The sequence below is a fragment of the Periplaneta americana genome, chromosome 16 (assembly GCF_040183065.1).
Source record: "Periplaneta americana isolate PAMFEO1 chromosome 16, P.americana_PAMFEO1_priV1, whole genome shotgun sequence".
Taxonomy (NCBI): domain Eukaryota; kingdom Metazoa; phylum Arthropoda; class Insecta; order Blattodea; family Blattidae; genus Periplaneta; species Periplaneta americana.
In genome coordinates this window covers 61,183,142-61,198,773 of record NC_091132.1, presented here as the reverse complement: position 1 = coordinate 61,198,773, position 15,632 = coordinate 61,183,142, and the positions used below count along the sequence as shown (strand labels likewise).

At 37.8% G+C, this 15,632-nt stretch overlaps 1 protein-coding gene across 2 annotated transcripts in view; it reads right to left on the bottom strand.

Moving 5' to 3' along the window:
• LOC138716370 (sialin-like) overlaps nucleotides 1–2,329 on the bottom strand; it is a 211,494-nt gene extending 209,165 nt beyond the window's left edge. The window contains exon 1 of one of the 2 annotated variants that reach the window (XM_069849389.1): nucleotides 2,190–2,329. The gene's annotated coding sequence lies outside the window, so the exon portion shown is untranslated. The remainder of the gene's footprint in view (nucleotides 1–2,189) is intronic. The other variant, XM_069849388.1, reaches the window with a different exon arrangement.
• Between the last annotated feature and the right edge of the window lie 13,303 nt (nucleotides 2,330–15,632).

The window sequence follows — 15,632 nt, the reverse complement described above, 5'->3', positions numbered from 1 at the left end:
TGCAGCCAGCATCAAGATGGCCGACAGCTTCCTGCTCGTCAACGTTTTTAAAATAATTATACAGCTTAAACAATATTTTCCGCGCCTGCCTGTGCAATACTTGTCTTTTTACAGTCTCTTCTTCCATTTATTTATCTTACACACACACAGTAAATGTTAGTTTTACTTATTCAATGTATTGAAACACTCACACGTGAACAAACGAACTCGGGAAGTATTTGTTACATACTGATTCTGATTGGTTCTACTGTACGTACTTGTGACGTCACATACCAGAAATGCTACGGCGCATATAGCAGCCGACCGCCTTCCGAACTGCCGTCTAGCCTAAAATAATAAAAAAATACAATTTTTTGTGGACTGTGATAATCAGAAACACAATTTTTTTTTAGCCATGAATTATTATTAGTCTATGTTTCATATAGTAAACACTAAATTAATATTATAGTCGGAATATGAAATATTAAACTAGATATAAATTATTTCATACTCGGGAGATCAAAACGAATCCCACAAGCCAAGTTTCCTTGACTGGATAAAGAAAGATCTTGGATTCAACCCAATATGACCAAATGCTGGGTAACTTTCGGTGCTGGACCCCGGACTCATTTCATCGGCATTATCACCTTCATCACATTCAGACGCTAAATAACCTTAGATGTTGATAAAGCGTCGTAAAATAACCTACCAAAATAATAAAAAAAAGATCTTGGATTTTCCTAGATCTATGTACAATTCCTAGATCTATGTACAGTAAGTACATCAGAGTTTGTATTTCATGCTATTTTCAGTTATTCATTCATCTTTACAACAAGTTTTCAAAACAATTTCTATGGAAACTTACAATAAATTTGCGGAAATAAATCTACCTCGTCACACCAAGGTTTCTACGAAGAAAATAAAATTAAATGACCAAAGACAGTCAAATGGTACTCCGAACAGAAAGCCGAATGTGCGCCCTTACTGAAGTAAGAAAGAACTCGCACCAGTAGTTCGGGTCCCGTCAGATTGAGTACAGTGTCTTTCCCTGGGGTAAAAGATAGTCGAAGCGTAGTGCCTGCCACATCACCTCATTCTAGCGCCGAGGTCTTGAAAGCAATGGAGTTCTACCTCCATGTTCCCCATGCGCCGTAATGGCGCCTAAATGGGACACCTTAATCATTCCGTATTGATGTTGGACTTCCAATTAAATGGTAAACATATGAGTCGCCTAAAATCAAACTGCACTTTCTCCAAATTATGAAATATGGAATTAAGGTAGCCTATGTTATGCAGGGAATGTGATAAACTGCTGGTCTGTAGTCAAACTAGAATTTATCTGCCTTAACTTTAGTAGTAAAATCACCGTTTGGAGTGTAACTCGCTAGCTTTTCGTCTTTTCTAACAAATCAGATTTTTTAATAAATTCGCTCAGAACTCAATGTATAAATCACATTTCACATTTTTAAATACTTCTTCAAACTCCGAATGACCATTAAGCGAGTTGATTTCTGTGCGTTAACACGACTCAATATTCAGTCTAAGTTTTGTATCGTTTCCTGTGATCCCTATAGGCCTACTCCCAGATCTCAGGAACCAAGAGTATGTCCCACAATAACTACAAGGAGGTTATGTCGCAGATGTAATCTGATAAAGCTGAAGATTTAACTTAGGAAGAAGTTCAGCTTTCGTTTGCATTTTCTGGTTTCAGATTAAATCCGAACTTATTGTCATGACAAAAAGATTGTTTGTATTCCATATGGTTATAATAAAGCTTAGAGTTGTACCGGTACCCATATTCAGCAACTTCAAGATCTCTGACTTGAGTCTAAACGACGCAGTAACCACAATAAAAACAAAACAAAATAATTTCTTCGTATTCATAAATAGTGAAAGCAAAACAATGAAGTCAATAATCAGCAGAAGAGTAAGTTAAAGATACGCTCTTATCAGTTTACGAAGAGCACTCATGTTGAACGTCATTTGACGGAACGCGTTGGGACAATATTAACGCACTTTATTTAATTAACAGATGGCTGGAAAGCTTCGAGTTGCAGCTAAATCAATATTACACCTGATTGATAATTACTACATCCTATCGCATTCCAACATCCGCCAGGTCGCGGGACTCTGACGTAGAAACCCGCGGTGGAACATGGATGGTGACAACAGATAGTAGCCTACATTAGAGAGGGGTGTGTGGTACTCACAGCTGTGCAGGTGGTGTTAGGTCAGGTCCAATGGCCGCTGCCCAAGTCCAAGGCCTGCCATGGCTCCGCCGCCATGAGGACCGTCCCTGAAACTCTCTCCCTACAACTGGTACTCGCGGAGGTTATGTGATCCGACCGTTGCGATGTGGACAGCGCGTTGCAGGCAGTCGCTCTGCGCCTACGTTACGCGCGGTGACATCATGCCGGGTGGCGATCAATGATGCCCGATACTTGCGGCTGCGCATATCCGGCCAAGCGGGAAACGAAAAACATCCGAATTTTGGACGTTTTCTGAAATATAAAAAACAATTCATAGTCATTGTATTTGTGTCCCTGGATTATTATTAAATTACAAAAATTCACAAAGTAATCAGATTATTCTAGTCGATATCGAGGTAAAAGTCATGAATACAAGACATCTCAATGATTACAACAGTAAAGAATGTGACTCATCGCATGGAGAAAGCAGAAGAAAGCCACTTCAATATGTTCTCTTCTTGCTTTCGAATTATATAGGACATGTAATTTATTTAAAGATTTTGTCCTGCGATCTGTATTCACTTTCTTAGAATAGCTACCCAAAATGTCCTGTATTTATTTATTTTTCATTAAATTACACAAATGTTTTCAGTGGACAGCATTTAAAAAATCGTTGATGAGATGCACGCAAATCCTGAAAAATGGAAAAGCAAATTGTGCCATGTAAGCTGATTTTATATGCTCCAACAAATCAAAATGGAGGAGCATTCTCTAACTTTTTGCTAGTATACATCGCACTCCCAGTAAAATAGTAACTCGAAAATTGCTATTTGTAAAGATATGCTATTTCGTAGTAAAATACTGCTGTAAAAATATTTTAATAAATAGGTACTAAAACCTTTGATAATTTACTATTTTATTATTAGAATTTCATAACTCCAACCAAAAAGTGTTGAAAAATTACGAAAGTATTATATTATGTTTCTTCCGACATACGACAGTATTTTTGACGACTTTTTACACGAGTTCTACTCTTTCAGGGGTGAGCTAAAATGTTATCTGTTTATATTATATTTTATGTTACAATTATTAGGAATAAATACATACAAATTATAAATAAATAAATTTAAATTTTACAGGGAGTGCGATATGTGCGTTTTTTCATATATATATACATATATATATATACATATATATATATATATATTGTATATATACATATATATATTTATTAATGGACAAAAGAACAAAATATGTTGGAAGTTAAAACTGAAGGAAAAAGATATTTTACAAAGAACTTTAAATTAGTGTAACTCTGAAAATATTGAGAATAGGACCCTTGTTTATATGACATGTTTTGCTCGAAACGTCTTCGAAAATATGCTGAGTGAGTGAGTGAGTGAGTGAGTGAGTGAGTGAGTGAGTGAGTGAGTGAGTGAGTGAGTGAGTGAGTGAGTGAGTGAGTGAGTGAGTGAGTGAGTGAGTGAGCGAGCGAAGTTATGAATGAATGAATGAATGAATGAATGAATAAACGAATTAATGAATGAATGAATGAAGTAATAAATACATAAACAAATCAATAAATAAAGGATTAAATAAAGAAAGAAAAAATTATAAATATTACCTTATTCTGTCCAGCAATGTTCTTAACATTTATGCCGTTTTCAGCGTTGACTAATATTTACTTTGTCAGAAATACTCAGACTTGAAAGTGTTTGTGACATGATGCCTTACCGGTATGTGGGGGCTTGGATTCTCGTTACAACAGACCACGTTGTACTGTTTTCTCCAGACAAACGTATTCTACTAAATCGGGGGAGTAGTGTACAGTAGTCTTTATTAAGAACGAGTGTGTACAACTTTAGTCATTTATTTGTTCTGGAGGTCTGATTGGTGGAATGATGATGACAATGATGATGGTGAGCAGAAACGGGAAAATCTCCTAGAAAAATCCCTCGCGCCCACTTTCTCCACTACAAATTCCTTCATGACCCACACGAGGATCGAATCCGAATCGCCACGTAAAAGGCAGAGAGGCTAATCACTCATGCAATTGGATATTATTTTATTTTATTCTCTGACTACGTGAACTGTAAGTAAATGTCATAATTACAAAAACAAATTCAGGCTTTTACAAAACTGAACATATTCAGCGATCCTAACACTGAAAAATTGTTTTCACTCGCGGTAAATCTCTCCGCATGTCTGAGTACAACCTTTTCATCTAAACTACAGGACAGATTTTGCTCATATTTAAGCTCTTCGAGTCTAGTCATCCGTGAAGGTTGCACAAAAGACATAATAATTATTTTACTCCAATAACGACAGGGGTTATTTCAAGCCCCGTACAACGGTGCTTTATTTGAAATCTGCTCTAGGGATTTTCTTCTTGGATTTATTACACAACAGAAGGTATCAAATGAAACACTATGATCTCAAGTAGAAGGTGCACCATGTCTTTGAAGTCTAGGTTTACGCTTCAGCAAGTTTATGGCTGAAGGATGGAAGTCTGTCAAGTCTGTGAACTATTGAGAGTGGCACACACTGTTTCTATAGTGTGAGATCAGAGCGCGTAGAGAACATCGACAGGGGAAAAGTCGCTGCTTCGTAAGAAAAAGAATCTTTAAAACTGTAGTTACAGATATCTTGATATCCTTTAATGTAATATAGTGGATAATAGAATTTCTGCCTAACATGTACAAATAAGAAGGTATTTGTTATTTATTGACAAATGAAGAATGAATAGGCTATATAAAAGGGTGAAAGTGCTACAAACAAACGTTTTCAGTATTTGAATAAAGTCTTCCAAAAACTGTAATGGAAGACTTCGTAAAAAAAATATATAGCTATACAGAGTGTCCCAAAACTGGAGCACACGGACTACATTGTGTGAATCCTGGATGAAAATGTAGGTGAAAATGTTACTAACAACATTTCGTCCAAAGAATTGTTTATTACACATGTTGCAACACTGTTCTAAAGTCTGATTAGTGTAATATATAGCTAGTCGAAGATGTATGCAGTGGAGGGAGAAGGGAACTGGCCACCTTAGCCCATTATCTTCTGGCCTAATTGTCTCATAAATGGTGTCTTGTTGGTACCACTTGTGAGGTTCAGACCTGTCTTCGGACAGTTGACTAAACAACAACAAACAATACTGTATTTTGAAAATAAATGTTACTTCTCTGATCTTAGCTCGAGCTATCCGTACACTACTTTAAAACTAAACGTTCATAGTTAAAACCATTACCCTAGCTTTTTTTATTTTAATAGTTTATTTTAATTATCTTTCTTTAATTTTTAGTAGGTTATTTTACGACGCTTTATCAACATCTTCTGAATGAGATGAAGGTGATAATGCCGGTGAAATGAGTCCGGGGTCCTACACCGAAAGTAACCCAGCATTTGCTCATATTGGGTTGAGGGAATACTCCGGAAAAAACCTCAACCAGGTAACTTGCCCCGAACGGGAATCGAACCCGGGCCACCTGGTTTCGCGGCTAGACGGGCTAACCGTTACTCCACAGGTGTGGACATCTTTCTTTAATGTAGGCCTAGGAATTATGTCTGTGTTACATTATATTCCTTCATAACTTTGTAACGAATTACCTATTGTTTATAATTTTATTGCTTGTTAGTTATAATTGTAAATGCAGCAAACGTAACATTACAGCAGAGTACTAAGACTTTCTATGTTGTGGAGTGTTGCCTGGTTTGCAATTAAAGCTTCTTCGGATGACACTAGAATTTTCATCTCCATTTTCATCCAGAATTCACTTGCTGTAGCGTGTAGTTCGTGTGCGAGAATTTCGGGACATTGTGTGTGTTTTTTTTATTTCATCATACATCATGTTCCATTACACAGCGTAATACTACATGCCTTGGTTTTCTTATTAGGAATTTATAAATATTTTTATTAATTATATACTATGCAGTAATAGTTAATGTCGGAAAGTTTGGACCGTTTTATAGTTCATATTCATAAATATATGTGTGCGTGTGTGTGTATGTGTGCATACAAGTAGGAGGCTGGAGCATACGTCACGGAAACTATTTTTTGTGAGAATGTGGGCTCAATTTGAAATTTTGAAATATGCAAATGAAAGGGCAGTGTGTGTATACTGGGAAGGTAGGGGAGGGCAAGGATCAAACATCCATAAACGACACAGCATCATGCCACTCGTATTTATTAGTAGTATTATTACAGTATTACAGCACACATACCCATCATAAAAACCCATCGGATCACATACTTTACAGTCGACTCACAACTGCATTACTCATTACGCGTAACATCGTTCTCTGTGCGATAAGCATATCATAATGCCACCTAGTGATGCGATCACATACTCGTACTATGGATGTGACCGCCCGCATACTGTGCAGAAGGGTACTGTATCCGAACTGCAAAATTTCAACTGACAATGAAAAGTGTTTGTCACAACGGGTTAGAAGAGTAATTACAATCGTTGAAAACAGAGTCAATGTTATCAGATCCATTAGATATTAAGAATGGTGTGCGACAAGGAGATACGCTGGCGTGTCTCCTTTTTAATGTTGCATTGGAGAAGGTAGTAAGAGATGCAAACCTACTTAGCAGAGGGACCATATTTTATAAATCAGTGCAGATACTCGCATGCGCCGATGATATAGATATAGTGGCAAGATCTAGAAGGGCAATGGAAGATGCATTCTTGAATATAGAAAAGGCAGGAAGGAATATGGGATTGACTATTAATCAATCGAAAACTAAATACATGGCTTGTGGAAAGGCAAACCTCAAGAATATGCCATCCTCAATAACAATAGGCAGATATGACTTCGAGAGAGTGGATGAATTTAAATACCTGGGATCAACAGTTACTCAGTCTAATGATATTTCATATGAAATAAAGCAGAGGTTAATGGCTGCCAATAGAGCTTACTTCGCCTTAAGAAAATTACTTTTTTTCAAGAATTTTATCTCGTACCACAAAGATAACTATCTATAAAACACTTATAAGACCTGTGCTAGCATCAGGGGCGGCTTTCGAAGGGGGGCTGCGGAGCTGCAGCACCCCCAGACATTTGTGGTTCTTGTCTCGTTTTATGTTGTGAAATACATTTATTATACATTCTCTATTTTGCGGCTCGAATTTTTTTTTAAATGTCGCTCTCACTGACATGCAAGCAATCGTTATTGAAGTCACTTCCTCCCCTGGTGCTGCCAGAGCGAAACCAGAGACAAGGACTATAGGGTGAAGCCACTTCCTCCCCTGGAGCTGCCAGTCTCGTCTCGGAAGGTTTGCGCGTTAGTTTTACCCCTCCCCCTGCTAGCCCCTTGCCGTGAATCCAGAGTTTCCAGGCGCTGCAAAATTTGCAGCAGTTTGTCAGTAGCGCGCAGTTTTAAATACATCTTCTTTAACGTTGTGAGTATAACAAGTGCGACAATGTTTAATTCTGTACAATATTTACAGTCTATTCAGTTCAGTACCTTAACCATTCAGGAGAAATCTGAAATTAAGTGCCCATCAGTTGAATCTCATAATGGAAAGAGCCGCTAAACAAAGTAGCCTACAAAGCTCGCATATTTTTTGCTAATGTATCCAGTATCCCTGCTTTCTCCTCTCGATCTCCACACAGTCTATATTAAATTAATGTGTTTCAAAGACAATTCCATCAGCTGGGACAACAAGATGGAGTTTTAAATAAGAACAGTAAATGTTGTTCATGAGAAGAAGGAGCCATTGCTAGAATGTTTTCAAGCCATAATGGAATCTAAAACATCTAACAACATCACAATAAAGGAGGCAAGCGCCCTTGTGCGTACTCTTGAAGATCCTGAATTCAATTTCTGGCTCAATTTCTTTTTTTTTTTTTCATTTATTGATGTATTATGTAGATATATTATACAACCAACTACAACATCGCCAGTTAGATATTTCTAAGGTTCAAATCTGCATATAAAAAATTAAATTATGGTTTATTTAACGACACTCGCAACTGCAGAGGTTATATCAGGGTCGCCGGTGTGGCGGAATTTTGTCCCACATGATTCTTTTAAATGTCAGCAAATCTACTGACATGAGCCTATCTCATTTAAACACATTTAAATGCCATCGACCTTGGCCGGGATCGAACCCGCAACCGACTATGCTACCGAGGCCGACTCTGCATATCAAGTTTTGTTAATGCCATATAGACAATACGGAACAGTGCACAGTTGAGCAGCGAGATCTGTGAAAATGAAAACCCTAAAAATTGTCGTAAGGTCGAAGGGATTCAGACAAGGGTTGCGGCAGCCAAGGAAGTGTGCGACCTCATTATCACACAAGCTAACACCCGATTCCAGTTCATAGATCATCTGATATTATCTTCTCTTCTGTGTCAAGAAAAATTTTAATGCTACAAAAGCTCATTTCCTGAAGCTTTTCCCAATGTCCGATAAAGACAAACTAAAAACGGAACTCACTGTGTTGTATCAGAGACAAGAATTCAGAAATATCAGTGGCGCAGTCAAGCTCTTGCAGTTTCTTCTATCTGAGAACTTACAGGTCTCATTTTCAGAAGTTGTGAAACTACTACGCATAGCTATCACCATACCAATGACAACTTCCGAACCAGAATGTTGCTTTTCGTGTTTGAAGAGAGTAAACTCCTATCTTAGAAATACGATGAGAGAAGAGAGACTGACCGCATCAGCTATGTTTTCCATTGTAAAGATTATGTTAAACGAGATATCGGATTTTAATAAGATGATTCAAAAGTTTGCAACCTACAAGGCGCATGGAACTAATCTTTAAATAAAGTAAGTTGCTTGGTTTATTTTTGTATGCAGCCCCCTTAATTCAATACCCACGAGCCGCCACTGGCTAGCATACGCTGCTGAGACGTGGTCCGTAACAAAAAAGGACGCTGGAAATTTGGATGCCTTTGAGAGGAAGATACTCCGTAAAATAATTGGCCCAGTATTCGAGAGAGGAAGATGGAGGAGGCGATATAATAATGAGTTGTATTCCATCTATAAAGATCCGCCTATTAGAAGAATAGTAAAAGCAGCAAGATTAAGGTGGGCTGGGCATGTGGCACGGATGAATGACGTAGAAATTCCTAAAAGGATATTAAGTGGAAATCCTGGGGGCCAAAGGAGCCGTGGACGACCAAGAATAAGATGGCTGGATGGAGTTGAAGAAGACATATGTAAGATGGGATATAGGAATTGGAAAGCAATTTCGCAGGATCGAGACAACTGGCGGAAAATCGTGGAAGAGGCCAAGGTTCACAATGAACTGTAGCGCCAAGAAAGAAGAAGAAGAAGAAGAAGAAGAAGAAGAAGAAGAAGAAAACAGAGTCAATGCCACTTGGTATGTCCACGAAGAGGTTGAAAATCCCATAGAACTCATCTTAGATATTCTTGAAAGAAGTTATTTCACAAATTGCATACAATAGGATATGAAACCCAAGGTACACAAGTATTCATGTTCAGTTTATTCACTCAGACCTCGGTAAAATTCTATGATATTTACGTTCAAAGTAGTCAATCATTGCTAAGAGTTCTTTTTCATTTTCTTCCCTTATCTTGTGTCTATATTCTATGTTCCAGTAGAGGCAATGATGCATTCCTCATATCTCGAAGAACTTCCACGTTGCGCTATCTTGCAATGAACATTTGAACTACGTCGAGTCTTAAATAGCACCCTAGATCATATATGTAACAGATAACTCCTCGCTACGTTAAAATCGGCAGCACTTTGAAGAGAACAACAGCCAGGATCGCCACCTGTCCGCCGTAAACGAATACGAGATGGCAGCACAGTCGCTAATGCAATTCAAATGAGTATTAGGACGTGACTCCTTATGTAACAACTAGATGGCAGCGTAGTAAACCTGACAAAAGTTGTTAACCTCAAAGCCTATAACTCCGACATATCTGTTACATATATGATCTAGGATAGCACTAACAATCATTCCCATGTTGTGTCCAATTGTACAGTAGCGGCAATAAAAACCGGACCGACCCTTGTAGCTGATTTCAGAGCCTTGTTCACTCCAGAGCACGGTAGACTGGTAACTAAGACTTTCGTGGTTCGAATCCTGCCTGGAAAGGAAACTTTTTTATGTTCCTTATTCAAATTTATTCCCAATACTTTTCAATTGCAGCGATATTTACTACTTAATTAACTTATTATTGCCAGAACATGAATTTTACCAGCAATCGAAAAGTATTGGGAATAAATTTGAATAAGGAACAAAAAAAAGTTTCCTTCCCAGGCAGGATTCGAACCACGAAAGTCATAGTTATAAGTCTATCGTGCTCTGGAGTGAACAAGGCTCTGAAATCAGCTACAAGGGTCGGTCCGGTTTTTTTGCCATTACTATACATTCAATCTACTTTAAAAAACATCCATAAAGACACTTTCACCACATTCATTCTTCAAATGCTCTCCGCTCGGGCGTGGCACGATGGTCCAAATCACGAATCTAGCGGGACAAAAATAATTTTGTTCACTCTTGAAGATGTACCGGTAAGTAAAAATGGTTCAGTATTACTCTAAACATATCGCCCTAGAATGATTCAGTCTTTAAACAACAGTAATGTTATAACTGGGACTTAGAAAATTCAGGTGGCCCAAATTTTGTTTCTGAGTATGTACACTTAACTTGTATTCAGAGTAACAAAACGCAGGACTAGGCTATATGGAGGATGACAAACCAACGAGTTAGAAGAGTAATCTAAAATAACACCACAGTCTAGTACATACAGTCACAAAGCTTTTCTCGCGATACAATTTCAAGTGGGAGATGAAATCTAAAACGCAATTAAGTCTGGTTTCAGACTTCCCCTTCAATATCTAAATTGACGTGCTTTTGTTTAAATTGAATTCAATTTAAATAGTTAGTTATTTAGACTGGGAAATTTTGAAATGAAAGCCCTGTACCTATAATGTTAACATTGTTATACAAATAAATGGAAGTGGTTATGCTCAGTAATACTGTTCCAATATTATGGAGTCACCAGCGTAGCTCAGACGGCAGAGGCGCTTGCCTTCTGATCCGAAGCTGCGCTCGGATGTGGGTTCGATTCCGATTTGGGCTGATTACCTGGTTGGGTTTTTTTCCGAGGTTTTCCCTAACCAAAACACGAATGTTAGGTAATCTATGGCGAATCCTCGGTCTCATCTCGCCATCACAAATTCCATCGACTCTAAATAACTTAGTACTTGATATAGCTTTGTTAAATAACCAACTAAAAGATATTATGGATTTTCAGAGTTTCTTATTTTATGAATAAAACGAACTAAAACGCTATAAGATTTGAAAGGGGCAGGTTCATGTACAAATGAGTGTGTCAAAGAGCTCACAACACTGACTATGGGGGAGGGAAAGAAAACCTTCTAGCAGGCTATTTTGTTGCCTGGGAAAATATACCATTTTATATTCAGATCAGATGGTTTAGTCGGGTAAAATGCTTCTGCGTCTTTTCGACTTTCATCATCATCAGCCTGATACGTTTTCCTATTTTCAAAAATCTAGGCCTACTGATGTAAAGTACGTGTTTTCTTTCATGAAACACAAGAAAATATATTTTGTTTTATTAATAATACAATAATAATGAGGAGGGAAAAAGTTAACAGGGATAAAGTGTATGTAGCTAATAAGTTTAAGAATTTTATAATATAATATAATATAATATAATATAATATAATATAATATAATATAATATAATATAATATAATATAATATAATATAATATAATATATATATACACAGTATACATTCCGTTCACAGTCCTCCTTTGCACTGTCATTCACTGCATTACCTGAGGAGATACCCACTCCAACTCCCACTCTGAGTTAGTGGTGTGCGGGTTGCATTTCTATTACATCACAGTTTCGTGCTGTTTGGCAACCATAGCAGCATTGCTTAAAATTGTAAGTGCAAGACAGAAGAAAATATCATTAAACCATATTCAGAGGACTATGCTATCATCTTCAAAAGTTTTTCTATTCAAATAATTTTACACTCTTTACAAGCCAGGTCCTTTTGACCCGTTCTGTCCACGTAAAGTTTTTTTTTTTAATTGGGTTATTTTACGACGCTGTATCAACATCTCAGGTTATTTAGCGTCTGAATGAAATGAAGGTGATAATGCCGGTGAAATGAGTCCGGGGTCCAGCACCGAAAGTTACCCAGCATTTGCTCGTATTGGGTTGAGGGAAAACCCCGGGAAAAACCTCAACCAGGTAACTTGCCCCGACCGGGATTCGAACCCGGGCCACCTGGTTTTGCGGCCACACGCGCTGACCGTTACTCCACAGTTGTGGACTTCCACGTAAAGCTAGGCTATATTTTTATTTGTGAAATTACCGTAATTTCATTGGCAATCACACTTGAGACAACACAGGGAAAAGACACCAAAAATGCAACCTACATACGCTGAGTTGACAGCCGTTGTGAAGATTGGATTTTTTTATTCCTTTACCTTCAATTGCTACACACCTTTTAACAGTGCTGCTTTGCTTCTTCCGTTCTACAGGAAACGTAAAGTCGAGAACTAGGGTTTGTTAATCTCAAAAAGGTCAATGAATTGTGAACCTATATGAGAGGGCAATGGCTTCCGAAATGTACAGTGCAGCCGAATTCGATCGATATGTCTACAGTCTGTAAGACCCACGCAAGACTTAAACAGTCTTATAACAGTTAACGACATCGACAACAACTTGTTTTAAAATACATATTTCTTCTTCTTTTTTAGATTCGGTATTAGACTGATTAACTTACTAGTACAAAATTAAGTTAAATGACTGACATCGGATTTAACACTCGGTTCTCGTTCTTTTTTATATTTATTCGTTTTAGTTCTTTCGTCCCCTATTCCTCTCTTACTCTTTCTTTCTTGCATTCTATTTCCCTACTTGCATTGTATTTTCTTTTCTTTTAACTGTACTTCCATATCCGTTTCCTTTCTTTTAGTTTATTCGACCTTTTCTTCCATTTTTCTCACGTTCTTTCTGTTTCTTCTACTTACTTTCCACTTCTTCTCACGTTCTTCCCGTTTCGTATTTAAATTATTGCACTTAAAGTAATCACAAAAATAAAATAATCATAAAAATAAATACCTAAAACAAATAATAAACTAAATAATTCTATGGTAAAGGTAAAAATGACTTTTAATCTAAATACATTAATTTATTAAGAGTAATCTCACTAAAGGTTTTGATTTATCTAGAGAAAATCAAAAACTCGAATGGGATTTAATTGACTATTACACGATTAGAAGAAAGTATATAAAGATCAGAACAAATAAAGTACTCTTACTTACTTACAAATGGCTTTTAAGGAACCCGAAGGTTAATTGCCGCCCTCACATAAGCCCGCCATTGGTCCCTATCCTGTGCAAGATTAATCCAGTCTCTATCATCATAACCCACCTCCCTCAAATCCATTTTAATATTATCCTCCCATCTACGTCTCGGCCTCCCTAAACGTATTTTTCCCTCCGGTCTCCCAACTAACACTCTATATGCATTTCTGGATTCGCCCATACGTGCTACATGCCCTGCCCATCTCAAACGTCTGGATTTAATGTTCCTAATTATGTCAGGTGAAGAATACAATGCGTGCAGTTCTGCATTGTGTAACTTTCTCCATCTCCTGTAACTTCATCCCACTTAGCCCCAAATATTTTCCTAAGCACCTTATTCTCAAACACCCTTAACCTATGGTTGAACATACCAGCGCTCTGCCAACTGAGCTACCCGGGAACTCCACCCGACACCGTCTCAACTTTTCCCTTTATATCCACACAACTCGAGTGGGCTGACGAAACGCCAGAGACCCACATCGAGTGCACACAAACTCTGTGTGACTTGGAATTGTGGTTTTCTGTTAACGTACACAGTGACGTATATATTATGCAAATCTAGTCTTTCAGGTAAAGCTTCCTGTAAAGCAGATTTGAATAATTTCAAGGGAAAAATTGTTCCGGGGCCGGGTATCGATCCCGGGACCTCTGGTTGAACGTACCAGCGCTCTGCCAACTGAGTTACCCGGGAACTCCACCCGACACCGTCTCAACTTTTCCCTTTACCTGAAAGACTAGATTTGCATAATAATATATACGTCACTGTGTACGTTAACAGAAAACCACAATTCCAAGTCACACAGAGTTTGTGTGCACTCGATGTGGGTCTCTGGCGTTTCGTCAGCCCACTCGAGTTGTGTGGATATAAAGGGAAAAGTTGAGACGGTGTCGGATGGAGTTCCCGGGTAGCTCAGTTGGCAGAGCGCTGGTACGTTCAACCAGAGGTCCCGGGATCGATACCCGGCCCCGGAACAACTTTTCCCTTGAAATTATTCAAATCTGCTTTACAGGAAGCTTTACCTGAAAGACTAGATTTGCACCCTTAACCTATGTTCCTCTCTCAGAGTGAGAGTCCAAGTTTCACAACCATACAGAAGAACCGGTAATATAACTGTTTTATAAATTCTAACTTTCAGATTTTTGGACAGCAGACTGGATGATAAGAGCTTCTCAACCGAATAATAACACGCATTTCCCATATTTATTCTGCATTTAATTTCCTCCCGAGTGTCATTTATATTTTGTTACTGTTGCTCCAAGATATTTGAATTTTTCCACCTCTTCGGAGGCTAAATCTCCAATTTTTATATTTCCATTTCGTACAATATAATAAAGTACTCCAATACAATAAAATATTAATTGACTTACTGAAATTCTATTTCACTAATGTTAGCTTCACCAAAACGTTTGGACGGAGCCGCCATTTTCAGTTGACTGTCTATGCTGTAAACAAATGACTAACGCAAAGCATTTTTATAGTAGCTACCGTAAAGAATTTGCAGTTTGAAATGTTGGCAAACAAAGAAACAAATGATAGGGTAGTGATAAAAACAAACAAATGCTAGGGAAGCGATAAAATTAAACAAATGCTAGGGAAGCGATAAAATTGTGCCATTAGCAGCCATGATTGGTTGAAAGACGTCCTTTCGTACCGTTTTATTGGTCAAAAGTAGTATGATGTAGTAAAAGTGTAAAACGTAGCGTAGCTACTCAGATTTCTTTTCTTTCCATTTTTTCTCACGTTTCTGCTATTTCTTCGTTCTTCGTTCCTATTTACTCTTAAGTTCTTTCTGTTTCATTCTTCTTTTTTCCACTTATTCTCACGTTGTTTCTGTTTCATCGTTCTTTCTTACCATTTCTTTTCACGTTTCTTCTGTTTCTTCGTTCTTTCTTTCCACTTCTCACATTATTTCTGTTTCATCCTCCCTTCTTTTCATTTTTTTCACTCACATTCTATTTTCTCGTTAGTTCTTTTTATTTTTTCTTACGTTCATTTTGTTTCTTCGTCCTTCCTTTCCATTTCTTCTCAAGTCCCTTCTGTTTCTTCGACCTCTCTTTCCATTTCTTCTCACGTACTCCCTGTTTCTTTCCCCACTCCATTTCTTTTCACGTTGTTCCTG